Source organism: Rhinolophus hipposideros (genome assembly GCF_964194185.1).
Source record: "Rhinolophus hipposideros genome assembly, chromosome: 14".
NCBI lineage: Eukaryota > Metazoa > Chordata > Mammalia > Chiroptera > Rhinolophidae > Rhinolophus > Rhinolophus hipposideros.
Genome location: NC_138060.1, coordinates 25,661,617 through 25,684,882, shown reverse-complemented (window position 1 = coordinate 25,684,882; position 23,266 = coordinate 25,661,617). Strand labels below are relative to the sequence as shown.

General features: G+C 44.9%; 1 protein-coding gene across 1 annotated transcript in view; it reads right to left on the bottom strand.

Moving 5' to 3' along the window:
- The window catches only part of HRH1 (histamine receptor H1), an 83,941-nt gene that overhangs the window by 25,718 nt on the left and 34,957 nt on the right, over nucleotides 1-23,266 (bottom strand). The window lies entirely within an intron of this gene.

Sequence of the window (23,266 nt, the reverse complement as noted above, 5' to 3'; positions counted from 1 at the left end):
TTTTTTTTAAAGAAAACTACATATTTGTAGGAGAAGCCCTCTTAACTTACCCCGACTTAACTGATTCACTGGATTGACCAAAATCATCCCCTTGCCTTGTAAAACACAGTGACCCAACACCTCCAGTGTTTATGCCTTCTGTTCCTAACCATTGAGTTGTACAAGGACTAAGAGTCAGCTCTAGTTTCAAACTTGTGTATTCTAGTTGCATTTATTATATATCAATTAATGAATTATGTACTATACAAGACGGTGAAATATATGTGCACAAAGAATGTTTCTAGGAGAACCAAGCTGAATGCTTAGGGAAGATGCATTCAACAAGTGTCAAATGAGGGTTGGGTGAGACACTTGTAAAAGTCTGGGGACACCATGTCGTTGAGGGGAACTGCTTCTCTGAGTTAATACTCTGGGGCATCAATTCCTGCCCCTTTGATTGTCCTGAATGTTCACAGCTTTCCATGGTGAGTTATCAGCCACATCACACTCACCAACTGCACAGAGTCAAGAAAGCATTTAATTCTGTTATAAACCCTCGGGTCAGCACATTACAGGTCTATACAGAGCTCACTCCTGCTGTGGCGAATGTGTGGCATTTGACGAATTATTCTCCCCCACTAACCCATGACAGACATCACTAATCAATCACTGCATTTCTTCCTGCTAAGCCCACACTGTAGTCTCAGACACCTGAGTAACCACAATAAATCAATTGGAGTTGACGTTTGAGATGAAACCTATACTGCCTCCCCAACCTCCCTTAAGTTACAGAACTATTTTTTTTTAATCAAGTAGAAAATTAAACACACACAAAGTAACTAAAGTCCTGACCACTGGGCTCTTGGCTTGAATATTCTGTCTTGTACATAGTAAGTGCTCAGCGTTCACTGAGTGAATGAATGAATGAACGAATGACAAACACATGTCCTTCTGCTTTCCAAAGTTAACCATTCAGTCTTTCTCCCCCACACCATCCTTCTTGGTTTTCCTTACACCTATGCTATGAATTTCTTCCCGGTCTTCAAGACAGCAGGACGCCACAGCACCCAGAAATCCCACCACTGCTGATGGGCTTCTTTTGGAGATACCCCATTCAGGGTTATTTGCAGGTGCCTGCCAGATTAGAATAACACCTAATAATTCTGCCTCCCTTGAGAAGGGTTGTGATAAACCAACAAAAGGACACTCAGGGGTTGCTTTACTAACTGTGAAGCACTCTGCCCCAACACAGGAAAGGTTGTAAATCAGGTTTTATTTCTGTTCTACTGTTGCACAACTTGTTGGAAAGCACTGCCTGGTTTCTCTTTTTTCCAGGAAGCAGAGGAAAAAAAAAAAGCTTCCATTGCTTTATTCTGCTTTCTCCTCCCCTGATTTTGAAGTCCCTGGAATTTGGGAAGCCCACCCGACCAGTCCCAGAACTTTCTCCCTTCTGCTTCTTTGTTCACCCTGTTCCTTCTTCCTGTCCCACCATTCTACAAATGTAGGACTGATCTGCTGAGCTCCTGCCCAACCCAGAGGCCCAGTTCAAATTCCACCCCTGCTGAGAAGCCTTTCCTGATTCCAATCACCTGGGCAGCACCTCTGCCATCTCTCAACAGGACAGCCCTTTGCAAACTTCTTTCATTTCCTTTACCACATTGCCTTATTTTGTTGATCTAAGTAATAATAGTCTAAGGTCAGTCATCATTTATTGAGAACTTTGAGTGTGCTGGTCACCATGCAAAGGACTTACATGTATTGTCTCATTTAACATGCAAACCTCTATAACTGTGTCCATTTTATAGACATCAAAACTGAGGCTTAGATATGCTAAGGAGCTCAAGGTCACACAGAACTAGGCATTCATTTATTCAATCAATTGATAATTATTTACTAAGGGTCTACAATGTATCAGGCATATTCTTGATGATAGCAGTAACCAAGTCAGACAAAGTTCCCACCCACAAGGAGCTATCATTCTAGTGGGGAGAAATAGATCATTAAAAAATACAATAACCAAACCTTCAAAGATGATCTAATACCTGTCCTACTCAAACTCTTACAAAAAATTGAAGAAGAGACAGTACTCCCTAACTCATTTTACGAGGCCAACATTACCCTGATACCAAAACCTGGTAAGGATAACATAAAAAAAGAAAACTACAGGCCAATATCTCTGATGAATACCGATGCAAAAATCCTAAACAAAATTCTAGCAAATTGAATGCAACAATACATTAAAAACATTATTCACCATGATAAAGTAGGGTTCATCCCAGGGGCACAAGAATGGTTCAACATACGCAAATCCATCAATGTGATACATTATATAAACAAAACAAAGGACAAAAATCATATGATTATATCAATTGATGCAGAAAAAGCGTTTGACAAAATACAACATCCATTTATGATTAAAACACTTAATAAAATAGGTATAGAAGGAAAATAACATAATAAAGGCCATATATGACAAACCCTCAGCTAATCTCATAATTAATGGTGTAAAACTGAAGCCCTTTGCTCTACATTCAGGAACACGACAGGGCTGTCCCCTATCACCTCTGCTTTTCAACATAGTGTTGGAAGTCCTCACCAGAGCCATAAGGCAAGACAAAGAAATAAAAGGCATCCAAATTGGGAATGAAGAAGTTAAATTGTCACTCTTTGCAGATGACACGATGCTATACTATATAGAAAACCCTAAAGACTCCACCAAAAAGCTATTAGAAACAATCAACGAATATAGTAAAGTTGCTGGCTACAAAATCAACATACAAAAGTTCATTGCATTTCTATGTACTAACAATGAAATCTCAGAAAAGGAAATAAAAAAAAACAATTCCTTTTGCAATTATAACAAAAAGAATAAAATACCTAGGAATAAACTTAACCAAGGATGTGAAGGATTTATATGCTGAAAACTATAAGACATTTTTAAAGAAATTGAAGAAGACACAAAGAAATGGAAAGACATTCCGTGCTCATGGATTGGAAGAATCAACATAGTTAAAATGGTCGTATTACCCAAAGCAATATACAGATTTAATGCAATCCCCATCAAAATCCGAATGGCATTTTTAAAAGAAATAGAACAAAAAATCATCAGATTTGTATGAAACCACAAAAGACCCCAAACAGCCAAAGCAATTTTTAACAAAAAAGAACAATGCTGGAGGTATCACACTCCCTGACTTTAGCTTGTACTACAGGGCTACAATAATCAAAACAGCTTGGTATTGGCAGAAAAACAGACACATAGACCAATGGAATAGAATTGAGAACCCAGAAATAAAACCATATAAATATGGACAGATAATTTTTGACAAAGAGCAAAAAATACACAATGGAAGAAAGACAGCCTCCTCAATAAATGGTGCCGGGAGATTTGGATAGCCACGTGCAAAAGAATGAAACTGAACTGCTGTCTGTCACCATGTACCAAAATTAATTCAAAATGGATCAAAGACCTAAGCATAAGACCTGAAACAATAAAATGCATAGAAGAAAACGTAGGTACTAAACTTATGGACCTTGGGTTCAAAGAGCATCTTATGAATTTGACTCCAAAGGCAAAGGAAGTAAAAGCTGATATAAATGAATGGGACTATATGAAACTTAAAAGCTTCTGCACAGCAAAAGAAACCATCGACAAAATCAAGAGGCAACCAACTGAATGGGACTTCTCCCATTCATTTTTGCAAATAGTGCCTCTGATAAGGGGCTAATATCCAAAATATACAAGGAACCCATGCAACTCAACAACAAAAAAGCAAACAACCCAAATGAAAACTGCACAGAGGACCTGAAGAGACATTTCTCCAAAGAGGACATACAAATGGCAAATAGACATATGAAAAAATGCTCAACATCGCTAATCATCAGAGAAATGCAAATAAAAACCACCATGAGATATCACCTCACCCCAGTCAGAATGGCTATCATCAACAAGACAAATAGTAACAAGTGTTGGAGAGGCTGTGGAGAAAAAGGAACCCTCATACACTGTTGGTGGGAATGCAGACTGGTGCAGCCGCTATGGAAGGCAGTGTGGAGGTTCCTCAAAAAATTACTAACAGAATTACCGTATGACCCAGCAATCCCTCTCCTGGGTATCTACCCCAAAAATCTGAAAACATTTATCCATAAAGACAAGTGTGCTCCAATGTTCATTGCAGCTTTGTTTATGGTGGCCAAGACATGGAAACAACCAAAATGTCCTTTGATAGAAAATGGATACAGAAGTTGTGGTATATATACACAATGAAATACTATTCGGCAATAAGAAAAAATGAAATAGGACAATTTGTGACAACATGGATGGATCTTGAGATTATAATGCTAAGCAAAATAAGTCAGACAGAAAAAGTAGAGAACCATATGATTTCACTGATATGTGGTATATCAACCGAAAACAACAAAAGAACAAGACAAACAAATGAGAAACAAAAACTCATAGACACAGACAATAGTTTAGTGGTTACGAGAGGGTAAGGGGGTGGGGGGTGGGTGATGAGGGTAAAGGGGAGCAAATATATGGTGATGGAAGGAGAACTGACTCTGGGTGGTGAACACACAATGGGATTTATAGATGACGTAATACAGAATTGTACACCTGAAATCTATGTAACTTTACTAACAATTGTCACTCCAATAAACTTTAATTTAAAAAAAAGAATACAATAATACTATGTCAGGTGGTGATAAATGACCTGAGAAAAAAGGGGGTTAGTGAGGGTTGGGGTGGTTGTACTATTTTATAAGGGATGGTTAGGATGACATTTGAGTAGAGACCTAAAGCAAGTGAGGGAATGAGTCACGCAGAGATCTGGAGGAATGAGCATCACAGGATGATGGAACAGCCAGTGCAAAGGGGTGGACATATCCTTGACACGTTTGAGAAACAGCAAGTAGGTTAGTATGGCTACAGCTGAGTGAGAAGGTGACGAACTTAGAGAGACAACAAGGATTAGATCACAGAGGGCCGTGCAGATGTGGTAGGGACTTTGGCTTTGATTTTGAGTGAGATGGGGGGCCACTAGAGAATGGCTTCCAGAACCCATGCCTTAATTACCATGCTGTACTACTAATTGATACAAGAGTGAATGTCAAAAGGTACTTGGGGACATTTTCTCATTAAAACCAGCAGGATGACAGCCAGACAGCCTGAAAACAACCCAAGAGAGGGCAAAATCTGAGCTAACAAGAATGGCTAATTATTAAGAGTCTCTGTGGCCCCCACAGCATAGGACAGGGTGGGGTTCTGTGACAGCCTCAACGCATCCTCGACCTGAACTTGGCAAAGAGTAAATTCCCCAGTCCTGGGGAGGTCTCAGCCCCTCCATGAAGTGTGTCCTTTGCTCACAAGAGGCAGCAAGCAAAAGGTGACTTCTGCCATGACTCACCAAAGAGAAATGAAAACTGTGTCCCGGCTGGAAAAGAATCCATTTGAAAGTGGCACATTTGCCTCCAGAAAATATATATACATCTATCTTTTTCCTTCTCATTTGAAGTATGGCAGAAGCCTTCTCACACACAAGAGACACCAACTTCTGAAGTTCCTGCCTTTATTCCTGCTGCAGTTCTCTGAGGAAAAATACAAACCTGGAGGTGTGGCCAGCCCCCGCCAACCTGGCTCGGAAGTGCCACTTGACAGCAGCCCAGTGAGCACCTACCCTGGCAATCCCAGGACAATCGTGATTGCAATACTCTTCTGATCAGTGTCCCATCAGCTAGCCATTCCTCACCTTTAACAACCACCATGGAGCTTGTTCAAAGGCAGATTCCAGAGAATAGGACTCAGGGTGTCAGAGCTGAGGCCTGGAAGTTGCATTTTCAATAGCATCCCAGATGATTCTGTGGTCGGTGGTCTGAGAAACACTGCCCCAAACCATAGGGACAGCCCCAAGAGGCCAATCTTTCTGCATCTAGGCTTACAGGACAAAGTGGCTCCAAATCCCTTTTCAGGCCATAAGAAGCACGTTTTGGCTTCGGGCAGGGCTGGGCCCTCTCCTGGGCAAATGAGAGCAGAGCATTACCTTCAAATCCCAGTCCTTGATGATATTCACCCAAACCCTCTCATGTATCAGCCCGATTCAAGCAACCGGCACTGCCCAAGTTTTGCTCTCTGGGTCATACTCAGGAGGGCCCATACCCTGGGGTTTGCAGCTGCCCTGAATGCAGACATAACTGGAGGAAGTGCCATACCTCTCCTCATTGGATCCACTGGTCTAAGGGGAGTAAATGAGTATACTAAAAATAACAACAGCTGCTTGTATTTAGTGCTTATTTAGTACCGGGTGCACACAGTATCTCATTTTATCCTCAAGGTAGTTTTTTGAAAAGTAGGGATTATTAACCTCATTTAAGAGATGGGAAAACTGTGGGGACAAAACCCCAAAAAACAGTTTCCAGGCTCTCGGCCTCACAATAGAAAGGTGCTGGCTCGGGTAGTAAATGGCCATCAACTGTGATCAGATGCCAGCAGCTGTGGCTAGTTGGCCGTCAGCTGTAACCCGTAAGCCATTGTCCACTAATATAACTGCTGTGGCTACGCTAGCAGAAAAGGAATGGGGGCTAGCGAGAAGATGGTGGCTGGCAAGCGCGGACTGCTGTTAGGCAGATTATGTAGATCCTGCTTCCTGTGTCTCCAGCCAAGCCTCCAGCGAGAATATATTGGTTTGACTCCCCTATCTATGGCTCTGTGGGTGTTCCTGTTTGGCCTTACCGTGTCCTGCGTTCTTGGGCGGGGAGTGGGAGCTGAGACCCTGCACGACAAATGGCGCAGCGAGCAGGGTCCCCTGCGTGACAAAAACCAAAGCCAAAGCCACACAGCCAGTAAAGGGCAAAGGTGGGATTCAAACCCACGTCTTCTAATACTAAGGTCTTCACTCTCTCTCTTAGCTGCTGGACTTGACTCTGTCTGCTTTGTGCTGATACTGGAATAGGATCCAGAGGTGAGCAAGACCAGGCCCTGCCCTCCAAAAGTTCCTGGTCTCCCTGGGCATGTAGGAGAGTGACGATGAGAGGGAATTGGCATTTGCCTTATTAGCTTAGCCTCAGATTCCTCCTCTGCAAAATGGAGCTAATAACTCTTACCTCACAAAGAGGTTGTAATGATTCAGTGCTAGAGTACATAAAGGGGACTCACTTCACACAGAATCTGGCATGGAGTATACACGCAATTAACAGTTGGGTGTGTTGGCTATCGCTGGAGAGAAGACCCACATCCAAAGCAATGATCCAGCCCACTGGTTACCAGAGTGGTTACCATGTCCTCATGGTAGATGCTGTGGACTGACTGTGTCCCCTAATTCATTTGTTGAAGACCTAACCCACAATGGGATGGTATTTACAGATGAGGCTTTGGGGAGGTCATTATATTTAGATGGGGTCATGAGGGTGAAGTACCGGTGCTGGCATTGGTGCCTTTGTAACAAGAGGAAGGACATCAGAGCTTTATTTCTCCACCTTGTGAAGACAAAAGGAAAAGGTGGCCGACTACAAGTCATGAAGAGAGCCTTCACTAAGAACCTGACCCTACTGACACCCTGATCTCTGACATTCCAGCCTCCAAAATGGTGAGAAATACATGTCCGTTGTTTAAGCCACCGGTCTATGATGTTTTGTGGTAGCAGCCTGAGCTAAGACAGTAAAGATTCTGTAAGTCATAGGACTATTAGCCAAACACTGTGAACTACTGATACACTTAATTCCATTATGGGAACCAGAAGCAAGTTTATTATCAGACCAGATGTGCCAAGGAAAGAGTCGAGAATCTCTAGGCAATTAAAGATTACAATCACAAGACAATTATTTCCAAATCTCTCTATTAACAATCAGTACTTCCTAACTGGGTCTTTTTATTTTAGTATCTACAAGAGCGATACGAGATGGATGAGGGTGGAGAAACTAGCACCTCATGGCTGTGGTGATGTCAGTTGGGGGTCTCTTCTGGGAGGGCAGGTATGTGATTTGTATTCAAAGTCTTTAAAGTGTACATATCCTTTAGCTCAGCAATTTTTCTGGGAATGCTTCATCCCACTGAGCGCAAAAAGATGTTTACTGTCCTGTTGTTCATATTATTTGGAAAACTGGAAACAACACAAATACCAGTCATTATGAAACTGGATAAATAATGGCAAGAAAACTGAAATAACATGCAGTTATTAATGTCATGGGACTCTATTGATGTGGGAAGATGGACATGACGTCAGATTAAGAAGGTTACAAACAGTGTGTGATCAAATTATGTAAAATTGTATGGGTGTTTATACTTGGAGAAAAGTTCCCTTAAACGTCCACAGTTGGTTTTATTTTAGTAGAAAGATTTCAAGTGGGTTTTTGTTTTCAAATTTTTGATTTACTAGATAGCATTGTGTTAAGATAAAGCTAAACAACAAAAAGTGGGTCAATTTAAAACTGATTTCAACAAAAGTGTTAAAGGAATAATAGAATAGATAGTAAAGAGGTATGGCAAAATTGGGACAGCACTGTGAAAGTTTGAGAAACAAAATTATAAAATCTTCTTCACCCTGTTCTCTACGATGCAGAAGACTACCTGCTCTCACCTTTAAATGATAAACTCCTGGATGAGAAAACTTCCCCCTTTTCTAAATCTATTGACCTAGTTTTGGTGGTCTGCAACACCTACCCTTTCTGACTGCTGTCCGGGGGGGCAGGCAGACCCACTGGACAGGTAGGGATGCCCACTCCTCTTCCTTGGGTCTTACAGTGGCTCCCTCCGCCCCCTGAGTGAGGGGGAGCTCTTGGTCCTGATTAAGGATTCACGCTGTAGAGACTGTGCTATATTTCTTGTGCAGCTTGTCATAACCATGCTAGGAGAAAGGCCTTTTGATTATCCCTCCTCCATTTTCTAGATGAAGAAACCAAGGCTCAGAGAGGTAAAGGGTCTTGTCCAAGGTCACACAGCAAGTTAAGTGGAGAAGCTCAGACTCCAGTTCAGGTCTGTTTGATTTTTGAACCCATCACTCTAAACCTCTAGTAAATTTTGAACTTTGAGGTTCAGCATGATCTGCCTCTGCCTACCTTTCCAACCTCCCCTTCCCATTGCTGCTACCTTCCTAACCCCTGGCCTCTAAACTTCAATACACCCACGTATCTCACACCTCCATGCCACCATACCTGCTGATCCCTCCTCCAGGAACGCACTTTCCACTGCAAACCTCTAAAGACTTCCAACCATACTTCAACTCTCAGGCAAAGTGCTCCTGCTCTGTGATCCCTTCCTTTCTTGACTCCTCCCTAGAAGACAAAGGTCCTCCCCATGGTCCCACATACCCCACTCCCCTGGGTTCCCTTTCACCCTGCTCTGTCCTTGTTTGTCCCCCGGGCTGTTCCTTCCTACAAGTCTGTGTGCCCCTCAAGAGTACAGACAGTGGTCTCTCTGCCCCAGGAGCTGGGCACAGGGCCTGACACACAGCCAGCACTGGGAATTGTAGAGTAGTTTGACTAGAGAGCTTACAAATGAGGTTAGGAGTCAGACAGACGCGGTTTGAATTCCATCTCCACCCCGTACCAGCTGGTGTGACCCTGGGCAAGTCATACTACCTCTCTGGGCCTCACTTTCTGCATCTTTGTAAATTGTTGTGAGGATGAAATAACATCATTATAGGTGAAGAGCTTAAAACAGTGAATATGCCACAAATATTAGCAGCTATAATAACAATATGATGTCAGTTGAGTAATTTATTTGTCAGTGAATCTGGCCACAAGTGGAGTGAGGGTGAGAGGAAGTGGGGCCAGGTGTTACATACATTACCTCATTTTATCCTCACGGCAACCTTATCAGGTGATGCTATTAGGATCACATTTTACAGAGGAGGAAACTGAGGCCCCGGGAGGTTAAGAAACTTGCCCAAAGATACACAGCTGGTGAGTGGTGGAGCCAGAATTTGAACTCAGGCAGTCTGGCTCCAGAGAATTGCTTCAGGCCTTCTTGGCCTTCACCAAGGGGCCACGGCAGTGCAGAGCCTGCAGGTGGGGCCTGGAGGAAAGGATGGTGGCAGGGAACCAGGACTGGGTGATCCCAACATCAGGGATCATGGAATCTGAGCAGTTTCGGCCCAAAGTGTTCTCCCTGGGGATGGGAAGAACTGATCCCTGGAGATCAGCCAGATGGAGCTGGGTGGGTAGCATCACATATATTTCCCGTATTCTCAGAAGGGAAGAGAGGTACTGATGAGAGTCCTGTGACGCTGGTAAAATTGTCTCCAAATTGCCTTCTTCATTAACTGTACAAATTTGCATCTTAATTAGGCTTAATGGAATACAATTACCAGGCCCCAAGTTTCTTTCTCTCAGATTCCAAGCAAGAACGCGAGAAGCCAAACCCGTGGGCCTGAGGAGAACCTTGTGGGGCTCGCCCTGCAGGAACTCTTGCTCCTGGAAAAGGAAGGTCGAGGCACCAGACAGCAGGACGGTGGCGAAAGTGTCCAGGCCCCTGAGATAAGGAGATGAGGGGGGCCTGGGCTTTGGGATCAGGCATGGGTGGGAAACCGAGCTCCACCTCTGGCCAGTGGTGTGACCCAAAGTTACCTGCCCTCTCTGAGCCTCAGTTTTCTCATGTGTAAAATGGGATGGTGGAAACATTTGCTGTTGGGGGGCTGCAGGGATCAAATGAATCACAGGTGTGACAGTACCTGGCACAGCACCTGATACTGTGTTTCCCCAAAAATAAGACCTAGCCGGACCATCAGCTCTACTGCGTCTTTTGGAACAAAAATTAACATAAGACATTGTATTGTATTGTATTGTATTGTATCGTATCATATTGTATCGTAGCATAGTGTATCGTATCGTATTGTATTGTAAAGACCCAGCCTTATTTTAATATAAACCAGGTCTTATATTAATTTTTGCTCCAAAAGATGCATTAGAGCTGATTGTCAGACTAGGTCTTATTTTCGGGGAAACACAGTATGTAGTTTGTTCTCTTTCTCTATGCCCTCCCTTTTTAAGCTCAAGGCCAAAGAGGTGGTGTGGAGCTGATTCCACATACCCCTTCAGTGATTCAGTAAGTGTCATCTTAAATCATCCTCCCACCTCCATGTTCTAGCGACAGACACCTCTGAGTACTTGGAAAGTTCTAAGCTCTTTTCTGTCCAAAGGGCTTTGCAAGTGCTGTCTCCCCTGCTTGAAGTACCTGGCCCATGTCTCTGCCTGGCTAATACCTACTCATGCTTCTAATCTCAGCTCAAATGTCACCTCCTCCAGAAAGCCTTCCCTAGCCCAGGCTAAATTCTCCTAACACCACTTATTTAATTTAGGTCCTTGTCTCCCCTCCTAGACAATAAGCTCCATGAGTGTAGAGAACACTTTCAATGTGTTTTCTGTTGTATCTCTAGCTCCAGACTCGGGATTTATCACAAAGTAGCTCTTTAATTTATATAAGTTTAATGGATGAACATGAATCTCGCCGAGCCTCAGTAAATGCATCTGTCAAATGGGAATCATAATCCCACCCTATGGTGTTGTGAAATGATTAAATTATTTTTTGGATACAGTATGTCATCGATGGACCACATTCCCATTCCCCTACTCCTTTTGATTAAGGAAGAGTCAGAAGCAGATGTGTAGCTAGCGCAAAGAGCAGCTGGGCTGGGAGGTGAAGGATGGGGTGGCGGGGTGGGGAACCTGGAGGCTGACACCACAAAAGGTCAGGATGCTAAGAGCTGGAAGGAACCTTAGACATTATCTAGTTAAATGGTTCCCAAACAAAGGCTCCCTTTTATCTTTCTTGCCATGATATAACTTCACCCATGACAAAACTACATGCATTAGGGAAGAATACACTTTCCCAGCTTTGAATGACTCAAAGGTATCCTGTTCTATCAGGCAGTGCCTGCCCAGTGTGAAGGGAGCCTTGTGGAGACATGGTGCTAAGGCAATACCAGCAAAAAAGGGAGGCCCACTGGGGCCTGGGCAGCAGGTAAACAATTTCCTTTAATTTCCCGAAATGTTGACAATGGCCTTTGAGGGCCGGTAGGAGGGCCTAAGTTAAGAGCCACACAAAGAGGAAAGGTCTCTGCTTTCTTTTTCTAAGCTGTCATGCTTCCTGTGAGCAGCTCAGCAGGTACATAACAAGGCCCGGATAGGGGAGCTTTCTGTCCTGGGGGTTCCTCCTCAGGGAGCAGTGATAGCCTCGGTGACATGACACCTTGAGCTTACAGATGGCCCTTTTCCAACAGACTCAGGGTTGTGTGATTTTTCTGCCTGTTTCTTGGAAGCCAATGTCTGACATTCGGTCCTTATGAACGTCTCTGGCCCTGATCCCCACTTGTATGGCACACCCCAAAGTATCCTGTACTGGGCCCCCTCCTCTTGGTTCTTTTCTACATGCTGTTCCCTGGCCCTCTCTCTGCCCTCCACCACCTCCCTGACTCACTTCCCCAGTTTCACCTCTCACGTTGTTCTAGCGGCATAATTACTCCCTATCCCATAATACCCGCTGCTCTGTCACACTCGGAGCACGTGCAAGTGCTGCCTGTCCCCTGTACCTGTATGAGGCCCTCCTCTGTCTGAGCACCTGGCCAACTCCTACACAAGCAGCAGGGCCTTCCCCTGCGCTCCCAAGCAACTCTAGTCCCTCTCCTGGTGTCACCAGGGCTTGCCTCTGTCAGCGCCTCTCAAAACGAGGTGATTTGTGTATTTGTACACCTCCTTCCCCTTCTGCACTAAGGGCTCCTCTGAGCAAGTATATTCTTCTGTTTCCCCTATCTCCTGCTCAGACAGGGCTGGAAGGCAGGAAGTGGATAGTAATATATATCTCACAGGGTGGGTGTGAGGCTCAAATAAGACCGTGTCTATAAATTTCTCACCACAGTGTAAATACTCAGTTATTGCAATTATCTTATGAAGATTGGACCCTGTTGAAGAGATGGACCAGGAGAGACGTGTGGGGGCTGAACGGGTTCCTCCCCGTAGTTCTCTAAGGCAGACAGCACCACCCAATATGTGGCCACTGGCCACACAGGATCGTGAGTTCCTGAGTGTGGCGGGTCCGAACGCAGACATGCTGCAAGTGTAAAATACACCTGGGAGTTTGAAGACTTAGTCCCCTTCCCCCCAATGTTAAATATCTCATTCATAATTTTTTATGTTGACTATATGCTGAAATGGTAATATTTTGGATATACTGAATTAGAGAAAATCTTTTATTGAAATTAATGACACCTATCTCTTTTTACTTTTTAAAATGTGGCTACCAGGATATTTACAATTACATGTGTGGCTCGCACATATTCCTACTGGAGAGCGCTGGGCTAGGCACTCATTACCCCCTTGTAAATGCAAAGAAATGAAAATGCAGACCCATCCAATGCCTGCTGTGGGGACGGGGGACACAGCACCAAGTCCTTGCCCATCGCTCATTCCACTCACGCTCCTCTCTGCACAAGCCTCCCAGGCCTGGAACTCACTTAGCATGGGTGATATGATGCCCGTGGGGCTCCCACCCCCACCCAGCTCTCTTGTTTCCCAACCTTCAGTTTGTCTTATTTCAGATGGGCCTCTTTTATCCCAGGCCCCCCGCTCCCTCTTTGCTTAATAGGCTCCATTTCTTGGAACTGTGACAAGCGGCACTCTTGATACAGAAGGAGGGAGGGCAGAGGTGTAGAAACAGTGGGTGGCTATTCTGTGGGAAGTGAACTGAGTCCTAAAATATCGGCTCTGCAGCCAGCCCCAGGGGTGGGAGATGAGTCCATCTGCCGGGCCCAACCAGACAACGGATACTTGAGAGCCCTAAACAAACATGAAGGCACCTACCCTTCCAGGGCCCGGCATCCAGGGCTCCTTGACGGCTGCTACAGTGTCACCACTGTCTGTCTGGGGATATCTCCAGCTGAAAGTCTCGGATGCCTAGGACTCAGCCCACCTGAGCCGTGTCATCACCTGTAGCACACACCTTTGGTATCCAGCCCATACTTCCTTGGTCTACTCTGAGACTGCTGTCTACTCCAGTGGGGTCTTTCCACCTGTGGACATTCTATGCCCACCCACCATGCAGGGCAGGCTAGAAGTGCTGGAGAGCTAAGACTCTAGGAACGACACTCACTAGCTTCACGAGGTTATTCTCAGGCGTGGCCCCCAGTGTCTCAGTGGGTCCCCAGGAGGGCCGAGGTGCCATTGCCCGCAGCAGTAATCTGTGCCACAACACATCTTTCAGCAGCTTTCCTCCTTTCCCTGGCTCACTTCCCACACTCAACTGGGCTCACCTCCCTAATAAACTCATCACACTTAAATCCTTGATTCAAAGTCTGCTGTGGGGAGAATGCAAATGAAGTCATCATCTTTCCCCAGAACAACTTCTTGTCCTGTGGGTGGCATTAACCTCCGCTCAGATGCGGTGGCATCTAGAAAACTGGGAGTCAACTTTGATTTTTACCTCCATCTCACCCCCCACATTCCAACCATCTCTAAGTACTGCCCATTCTACCTCCTAAATGCTTCTCGATTCTAACCACTTTTCTAGGTCATTTTGGCACTGTTTCTGGTGTGGGCAGCAACTCTGATTTTCTGTCTCTGCCTCAACTTTTGATTCTATTGACTCCAAAATCTGCCCCGATCGACCAAGCCCATGCCCATATACCCACACCCCTCCTGGACAACTCCTCTTGGAGGTATGCCTCAAACTGGGCATTTCCAAGCCTCCTCCTGGGGCACCTATGTCCTCCACTGGGTCCCCCACCTTATGAGCTGCACACCTGTAAAGCAGAAAGTTGTCCTCCGTAATTCTCTCTCCTCCCCATCGCCTTGGAAATTTCTTACACATCAACCCTCTCCTTTCATTTCCATGTCACCACTGCCTTCATTCAGGTTCCAATGTCTCTTGGCAGGGATACTATAACCGTCTCGTAACTGGTCTGCCTGCCTCCAGTCTTGCCCAAACGGATCCTTTTTCTATGTTGCTATTAGAAGGATTTTCCTAAATTTCCAATCAGATCATGCCACCATCCTGTTCAACTCTTCACCAGCTCCCTATACCCTATAGGATGATTCCGTCATTGACATTAAAGACCTCGTACAATTTGGCTCTGAACAACCTCAATTTTCCCCTTACCCCCCCAAAACCCATGCTGCAGTCACTCCCAGACATTTTGTATTCTTTCTTGCCTTGGGCCCTATAACTGTTAGGGATGGAGGCCACCCTCGGCAGCTCAGTCAGCTATTTTGACAGGAAGTCCCCACTCTCCTCTTCTCTATCCCAGAGAATAGCACCACCATCCACCCGCACATACAACCCAGAAGCCACGCAAAACCAAAAGCCCAATACAGAGAAGCAATTATTATAATAAGAGATGTGTCTCAGTCATTCAAATGCTCTTGTCATCTAGTTCCTTCATTCAATAAAATCCTGGCAACGGGGCCCTGACAAAATGGGAATTAGATCAGAGGAAGAAACCGTTTGGAGTGTGGGGAATTGGAAAGTGCGGGTGGGGAATGGAAGCCGGTTTGAGTGGGACTTTGTGGGGAGGGGCAATGAACAAGCATGGTGGGTATGCAAGGTAGAGGGGTGTGCAAGAGCTAGAAGTGTGAGGACGCAGGGGACCCACTGCAGCCCTTAGGACCTCACAGCTTTGCAGAAGGCTGGGCCCAGGGTCTCCACGCCCCCCTGTGCTACAGAGGACAGAGGCTATAGGTGGTGAAGAGGGACAGATGACTGAACACACCAGGGGGTAGGTGAGGGCTCAGCGGAGAGCTGGGTAACCAAGGCTCCAGCTAGATGGCAGAATAACTGATGCCGAAAGACAAGCACAGTCAAAGGGCAGCATCCCGCTTTCCAGGTGAAGAAATAAGACTGGAATTGAAAGACTCACAATCAATCACCCGCGAGTAAAAGGCAGAGGGGGCACATTCCAGTCATCATCTGCAAATGGGGTCTTCCCTCCTCTGGTTGTAAGAGCTAATGTTGTCGTGGTAGAAACAGCGTGCAGACAGGAGGGAAGCCTTTGGTGAGCTATTTGTTTTCGAAAGTAATTCTGTGGATGTATGTCGTGACCCCACAACATAACCACATACTGGAATACTTTTAAAAATGACCTTCAAAAGGCACCATGCATAGTAATATCCAGCGATTACAAATGTGAAAACCATGCTTTCCAGAAATGATAACTAAATTGGGTTGCATTTCTGTTTTACTAAATCTATTGAGTGACCACTATAAATATCCAAACCAGCATTGAGGTTATTTTGAGACTAACGTACCTTTCCCTGACAGTACTTTTGGTTCATAACAAACCAATTTATAGAGCTTCCTATAATATGAAAGATATTATTTGGACACTGTTCTGGGGAATAATTTTAGGGGAAAAACAATCCTTGCCTGTCAATGCCAGGCCACATACCAGGTACTGAGGATAATGAGTGAGCAAAATGGCCAGGTCTCAGCCTTCAGGAAGCTCACAGTCTAGAGAAGTCCAACACTAAAGAAGCAGTTATACATGGAAGGAAATCAAGAGAGGTTATAGGAACACATAAAAGGGTGTGCTCACCCAGTGTTCCTCAAACTGTAACATGCACACGAATCACTTGTTAAAATACAGATTCCAAATGAGCAGGGCTGGCATTGGGTCTGAGATTCTGTATTTTTAACAAACTCCCAGCTGCTGCTGCTGCTGCAGGTCCGTGGACCACACTCTGAGGCGCTGAGTGGCTACTTAACGTTTGGGATGTAATTCCCTATGACAGCGTCACACACACGCCAGCATCATACTTTCCAAAAGGGCAGCATGTCAAACGTGTTACATGTGTTTGAAGCTCACACGCTCTAAGAGCTCTGAGAGATGAGTCAATTAAAGGCTCAAGCATTCACGTTGCTGTTATTGAGAAGTACCTACTATGCGCTAGGAGAGTAAACAGACATTTCCCCATCCTGATGGAGTGAGCAGTTGAATGGGTGTACACTATGTCAATCAATCAATCAATCAATCAATCAATCAATCAATCAATCAATCAAAATCGAGCCAGAACTGCCATCCCAGAGGAACTGCCTTGCATGTCTTATGCCTCAAACCTTAGAATGTTAAAACAGGGCAAAATAATCTTTGGACTAGGCCTAAAGCAACACTGTGCTCCAAAGAAACGTGTGCAAAGATAACAAGAAAGCAGATACTAGGACTACTAGATTGATGACTCCCAGACGGAAAATTAAAAACATCGTTTAGAATTAACATCACCATGTTATGTTATCTGCACCAATAGAAATGCCTTCCTTCTATTGATGTAACTGTTCCCCTTCCCTTTCTCATTACTATCCACTGCCTTTGTCTCCTAATTGGCGTACTACTTGGTCTTCTGCCTGAATCGGTGCAGCCCAAATAGCTGTTCTTATTGATCTCAAATAAATGCTTGTTGCCTCTCAATTTGAAAGGCCTTTTATCTTTAAGTTAGCAACAAGTGAAAAATCAAAGAATCATAATACAGACAAACGTAAACTTGCATCTGTGACAAATGTCATGAGTGTCTAATAGGGAGCTGTGACCTAATCAAGGAGGTTTGGGACGTGTGGGGAGCGCTGCAGGAGGAGAGAACCACAGGGCAGAGGCCTGGCTGAGGAACCAGGGAGGTTCAGTGAGGTTGGGGTGAGAGTGAAAGGATGAGGCTGGAGAGTGAGGCCGCAGCCAGACCACACAGGGAGAGTTTTGCCTTCATCCTAAGAATGTGAGGGGCAGCTGAGTGTTCAGGGGGAGCAAGAATATAATCAGATCTGCATTTTGCAAAGATCATTCTGGCTTCAGGGAGGAGAATGGACTGGAGGCACCAGAATGTAGAGTCCCTTTCCTGGGGGTGTGGGATACGGCCTGATAGAGACAGCATTGCAGTCTCTCTCTGGGTGGCATAAAATTTCAAAGCTGTGGATGGCCACTTTCTGCCTCAAAGATGCTGAAAGCAGGGATAGATGGTCTGCTAAGAAGAGAGACTGAATCAGACACACAGGGTGGTAACTGGGAGAGAGGGCTTGCAGGGGCGGAAGAGGGGGAAAGGGTGTTGGGGGAGGGGCTCTGCTGCATTTTGGCCCCTGGTTCCAGCCCTTCCTAAGGCTCATCTGCAGCCCCACCTCGATTTCCTTGGAATGCCTCTGTATCCTTATGGGGAGTTCCTTGGTTGTTGCGGTTTCTGTCCCTGGCAACCCAGAGAGTGCTAGAGAATTCAGCAGTGCACCTGAACGGAGCATTTCAAAAGTGCCAGAATGATAAGAGTCTCCAGATTCCCCATAATCTAATCCAATGCCACTATAAATTGCTTGGTTTTGATGAATACACATAGATTCCTGAGGTCCAGCAGGGCCACACTAGGTCTCTCCTAGTTACAACGCTGAGGTGGAGATTTCTAGCCAACTCAGGAGTGAGAAGGTTTCGGGGTGGGGGTAGTGTCAAGGGGACCACATGACAGAAATGTCTAAATATGGTCCCAGCTGGAAACATCAATTGGCTTTGAAAGTCAGCACTGTCCAGCCAGCCCAGTCAAAGCTGTTTATGGTTCCCCTCACGTTGGAGGCTTGGGTTTGATTTACAAGGGACTGAAAAGAATATGAATCTTCTCAAAAAGAAAACAGCCTTACAGAAAGCTGCATGTTCCAAGGAACCACTTGCTACAGTGTTTTGCTCTTTTCAGTTACAGGAAAGAAGATTCAGGATCTGAAAGATTTCTCTTAAAAAGAAAATGTCTTGAAGGAATGTCAAACTGACCTCTCAAAGGTTCAGGCTGGATATGTATTGTTGATGGGGAAATCCATTTCTTTGTCTCTAAAAGGCGAGTGGTTCTCCTCTTGGCAGGATGTTAGAGGATTAAATGCGGACATTTGGGTCATTCCAAACTGTGGTGTGCATGTAAATGTCGGTAAGCTCAGTGATTCTTTTTTTATCTCAACAAAGAAAGCTGGTTGTTTTAATGGTTATGCATATATTTTAAGGCATACTAGGGGAAAAAGAAGCACATCAAACCCATAATTTTATGGCTACTATTGCTCAGGATATGGCTTAAAATAAAAAGTGAGTTGACTTACGGGTTATTAAGTAAATAATAATGCAGTTGGTATATGAGGGAGACAAAAGTTGTGGGGTTTGCAGAACACGAGTGAAAAGTGGGTGAGCTAATGGCACAGGGCCTGGCACACAGTAGGAGCCCTGAGGTGATGGCCACCATTTACCAAGTGCCCGTGTCATCTCCAATCATTACAACAAGCAGCATAGGAATTCTTGTTCCTGTCTAACAGCTGAAAAAAAAACTGAGGCTTGGAGAAATAAGAACGCTTGTCTAAATGCCTACGACTAGAAAGTGCCCAAGTTGGGATTTGAATGTAGATCTGTTTGCCCTCAGTTCCCAGATTCTCTAACTGCAACATACCACTCTTAACAAGAAATCATTCTTTCTTACGTCTAGAAAAAAACAAGTGTCTTTCATACAAAGGCCTCATAGAGATCCCAGATTGAGGTATGGCCCATTGTAGCCCAACATGCACATGTATGCTGCACGTCTATTTGCATTTGTGCTGGGACAACAACCGAAAACCAAACCAACAAACTTCTCCTTCCATGTGGTTGGCCCACTGCCCTGTCCTTGGAAGGCCTGAAGTGAGCAACCGGGGTGGCTTGGCTTTGAGGCAGCATGTGATGGCCTGGTCTCTTCTCACTATTGGGATGGTAAGAGTTGAGGCGCAAGTATGGATCAGGAAAAGGGGACTTCAGGTCTGGTCTGGTTACGCTCGCTCGGGATCCAGGTGGGTTTCTGGAACCACAGTTGCAGAGTGACAGTCTGTTTCAGTGTCATCTGGGCATTTACATTCCTTCTTGGGACCTGTAAGGCAGGACGGGGTGTTCCTGGGCTCCTCCTGGCTAAACGCCATCTGGGTGACACCTGTCTACTAACATCCATACTGGTGTCCCAAAGGCTTCCCATACTGTACCAGAAAGACTCATGGCTTTCTCTCTATGACACAGTCATTCTAGAGGCACATGCTTCCTGCCCATCTTGTCTCCAATTACCTACATTTTCACTATTCTCACTTCCTTAGGGGCCAGTTTTCACAAAGAAGTGTGCATGTGTGTTTTAAAATTATTGCCATAAAATATCATGCCATGTGAGTAGCTAACTTCCGTCTCTGCAAAACAACAAAGTGCTACCATCATGGACCAATGCGGTCCCTTGAGAATTGTCAAACTATCAACATCCACTGATGCCAAGGGTCTCATGAGAGTACTGGGTGATATCAACTGAGCACTAACTATGTCCCAAGCACTATCCTAAAAGCTTTGTATGTATTAGCTCACTTAAGTTTTCTTGAGCCAGGTACTACTGTCCTTCTAATTTTCCAAATGAAGAAACTGAGTCACAGAAGTACTGAATAGTTGGATTATGAATGCAGAGCCATGTGCTGAGCCACTGGGCTGGGCTCTGACAATATAAGCTTGAGGGTGTCTCCTGGATTTGGAAGGATGACATGTTTGTCTGAGAGTAAGGAGGTCTGGGTTGCAGTTACACATGAGCTGTGTGACCTTGAACAAAACTCTCACTGAAACCTTTCTGGCATCTTTACAATGGGGTAAGACCTGCTTTGCTCACCCAGAGGGTTTTGGCGAAGGTCAGAAGAGATGACCGATTGAAAATACTTAGTTTTTGGCAAATGTATGCACAAAGGGACAGAGATGAGTGGATAAGTCTGAGACTACTCCTGCATTTAGGATCTTACTGAAGAAAGGCAAACCAAACGCTCATTTTCTCTATGAACTTCTGCAAATACTTGGGCAAAGTGTTTGAGGCACAGCTGAGGGCTGGCAGGAACGCAATGAGTGATCTGAAATAGGAGACTTCCTGTCTCTGGGCTTCACCCTCCTCAACCCTAAAATGAGGCCATCTCAGAAGTTCCTCCCCACTCTAGTTTTTTATAACTTTGACATCATTTCTGGGCTAAAATCCTTGTGAAATGGCAAACAGCTCATGCTAGGGATTCTTCTTGCTGGTGGGAGCAAATAGTAGTAGTGTTGTGTCTACACATGCAGAATCAAGGAGTGGTCATAACCAAAGCAATGTTTAAAGTAGCATTTCTGTCTGTAATACCAGCACTTTAATTTGGGACCTTGAGCCTAGACGTTCCTTCTTATCCTAAACTGAGGGCGTCCCCTTTGTCCTGCTTCCCCAGCCTCCAACCTGCACTTTGTAGAATACAGTATCATGCCTAAGCTCCCTTGAACTTGAAACTAGTTTAGGAGGAAAACACCAGCCTTGAAGTCAGATAGACCTGAGGATAAATCCTGATTCTGCAACTTACTAGCTGTGTGACACTAGGCAAGACTCTCTGAACTTCTGCTTCTTGTCTGGGAAATGGAGATAATGATAGCTCTCTCATAAGGCTGGCTCATAGGATTAAATAGGATAAGGCTAGTAAAGTGCATGGGCTCATAGTAGGGATTCAACAAATGGCAGCTGTTATTACTGAGGTTAGGGACTATCTTAGTCAGCACAGGCTAGGTTATGCTGCAGAAATAAACTAACCTTCAAATTTCAGAGGTATAACAAAGGAAAGGTTAATTTCTTTCTCATGCTAAATAGCCAGGACAGGTCAGCAGGGTATTCTGCTCCATGTAGTCACTCAGGGAACCAGGATAAAAAGGCTTTATCATCTGAAACACTGTTCATTAACACTACAGGGAAAAAGAGTGCTGAGGGTCTCAAATGGCCAATTAAGTGGTTTGGACTTGACTAGTTTGAACTAGTTACTAGCTCTGACTACCTACAAAAGGGCTAGAAAATGTAGGGAAACACATGGAATATTAGATGACCATTACTCTTTATGATATGAAGCCAAATTTTGTTCACTTTGATTCCCCCACAGTGCTTAGCAGCATGTCAGGTTTATGAGAGGAATTAAGACACAAGTCAAAAAGAAGGTTTCCCTGGGGGCAACCAGATGGCTCAGTTGGTTAGAGAATGAGCTCTGAACAACAGGGTTGCCGGTTCGATTCCCACGTGGGCCACTGAGCTGCACCCTCCACAACTAGATTGAAGACAACAAGCTGCAGCTGAGCTTCCAAAGGGGTGGCCATGCCGGATGGCTCAGTTGCTGAGAGCACAAGCTCTCAACAAGGTTGCCAGATGCGGGATGGTGGGCTGCGCCCCATGCAACTAAAGATTGAAAATGGCAACTGGAGCTGGAGCAGAGCTCCAACCTCCACAACTAGATTGAAGGACAACTACTTGGAGCTGATGGGCCCTGGAGAAACACACTGTTCCCCAATATTCCCCAAGAAAATTTATAAAAAAAGAAAAAAAGGTTTCCCTGATGATGTAATAATTTTTTAGCCAAAATGGTTCTCTCTCACTTTTTTCCCTCACTTTAATCAGATGTTTGTTATTTACATCCTGCAGTTTATCATTGAAACAAATATTTCAGAAATTTTGTAGACATTTGTTTTGAGGAAGTTTGTAAATGCCCTTTGACTTAAGGGCAGTTGGTAAATGCCCCCAGGTCAAGTCTAGGACATGAGTTCTCACTTGGAAGAGGAAGAAAGAGAAGAAACTGGACTGCCAAAAACGACAAGACGTTTGTCTCTTACAGTGCTTCTCAGCCCATTCACAGCCCTTCCTGAGCCCTTCACACCTGACCCTTAAGTCATCTGGGGGGTAGGCAGGTGGTGATGGCTATGAAATTGACAGAGGGAGGCAGTATGGCTTCCCCATGGACCCAAAATAAGTCACAAGTCAACCACTGTTCTTTCTACACTTTTACTTTCTTTCCAAATCCTGGCACTCTCCAAAGTCCTCCTTCTTGCCCAACATTCATAAAAACTACTCTGGGTCATGCTGTGTTCAATACATCTACCAAGAGAATTCCTAGGAGCTGATTTCTCCCTTATCCTGGGTGGACAAAAGGGAAGCTCAGAAAAAATGCTTTCCACCAGGAAGGTATCGCCTGCCACCACACTCCCCTCTGGGCTCACAGACGTGTTCTGGTCCTGGTTCTGCCACCGTGTCACTGAGTAACCTTGGGCAACACACCACTCTTCTCTGGGCATCCCTTTACTCCCTGTAAAGTCATTCAACAAGCATTTGGTACAGCCTGAGAGAAGAGCTGGGAATGTGCAGACACGAAACCGTCAACCTGATTTCCAAGCAGACGACTAGGTCAAGCAAGAGGCACTGTGGGGACCTGACACGTGCACGCTTCGCTGCAGCCAAGTGGACCGGCTGCCTCTCAGCTCTGAGCACATTTGCCAAGTGGGAACTTGGGCCCAGTATTGGCAAATCTCGTGATTGTTTTCAAGATAAGCAG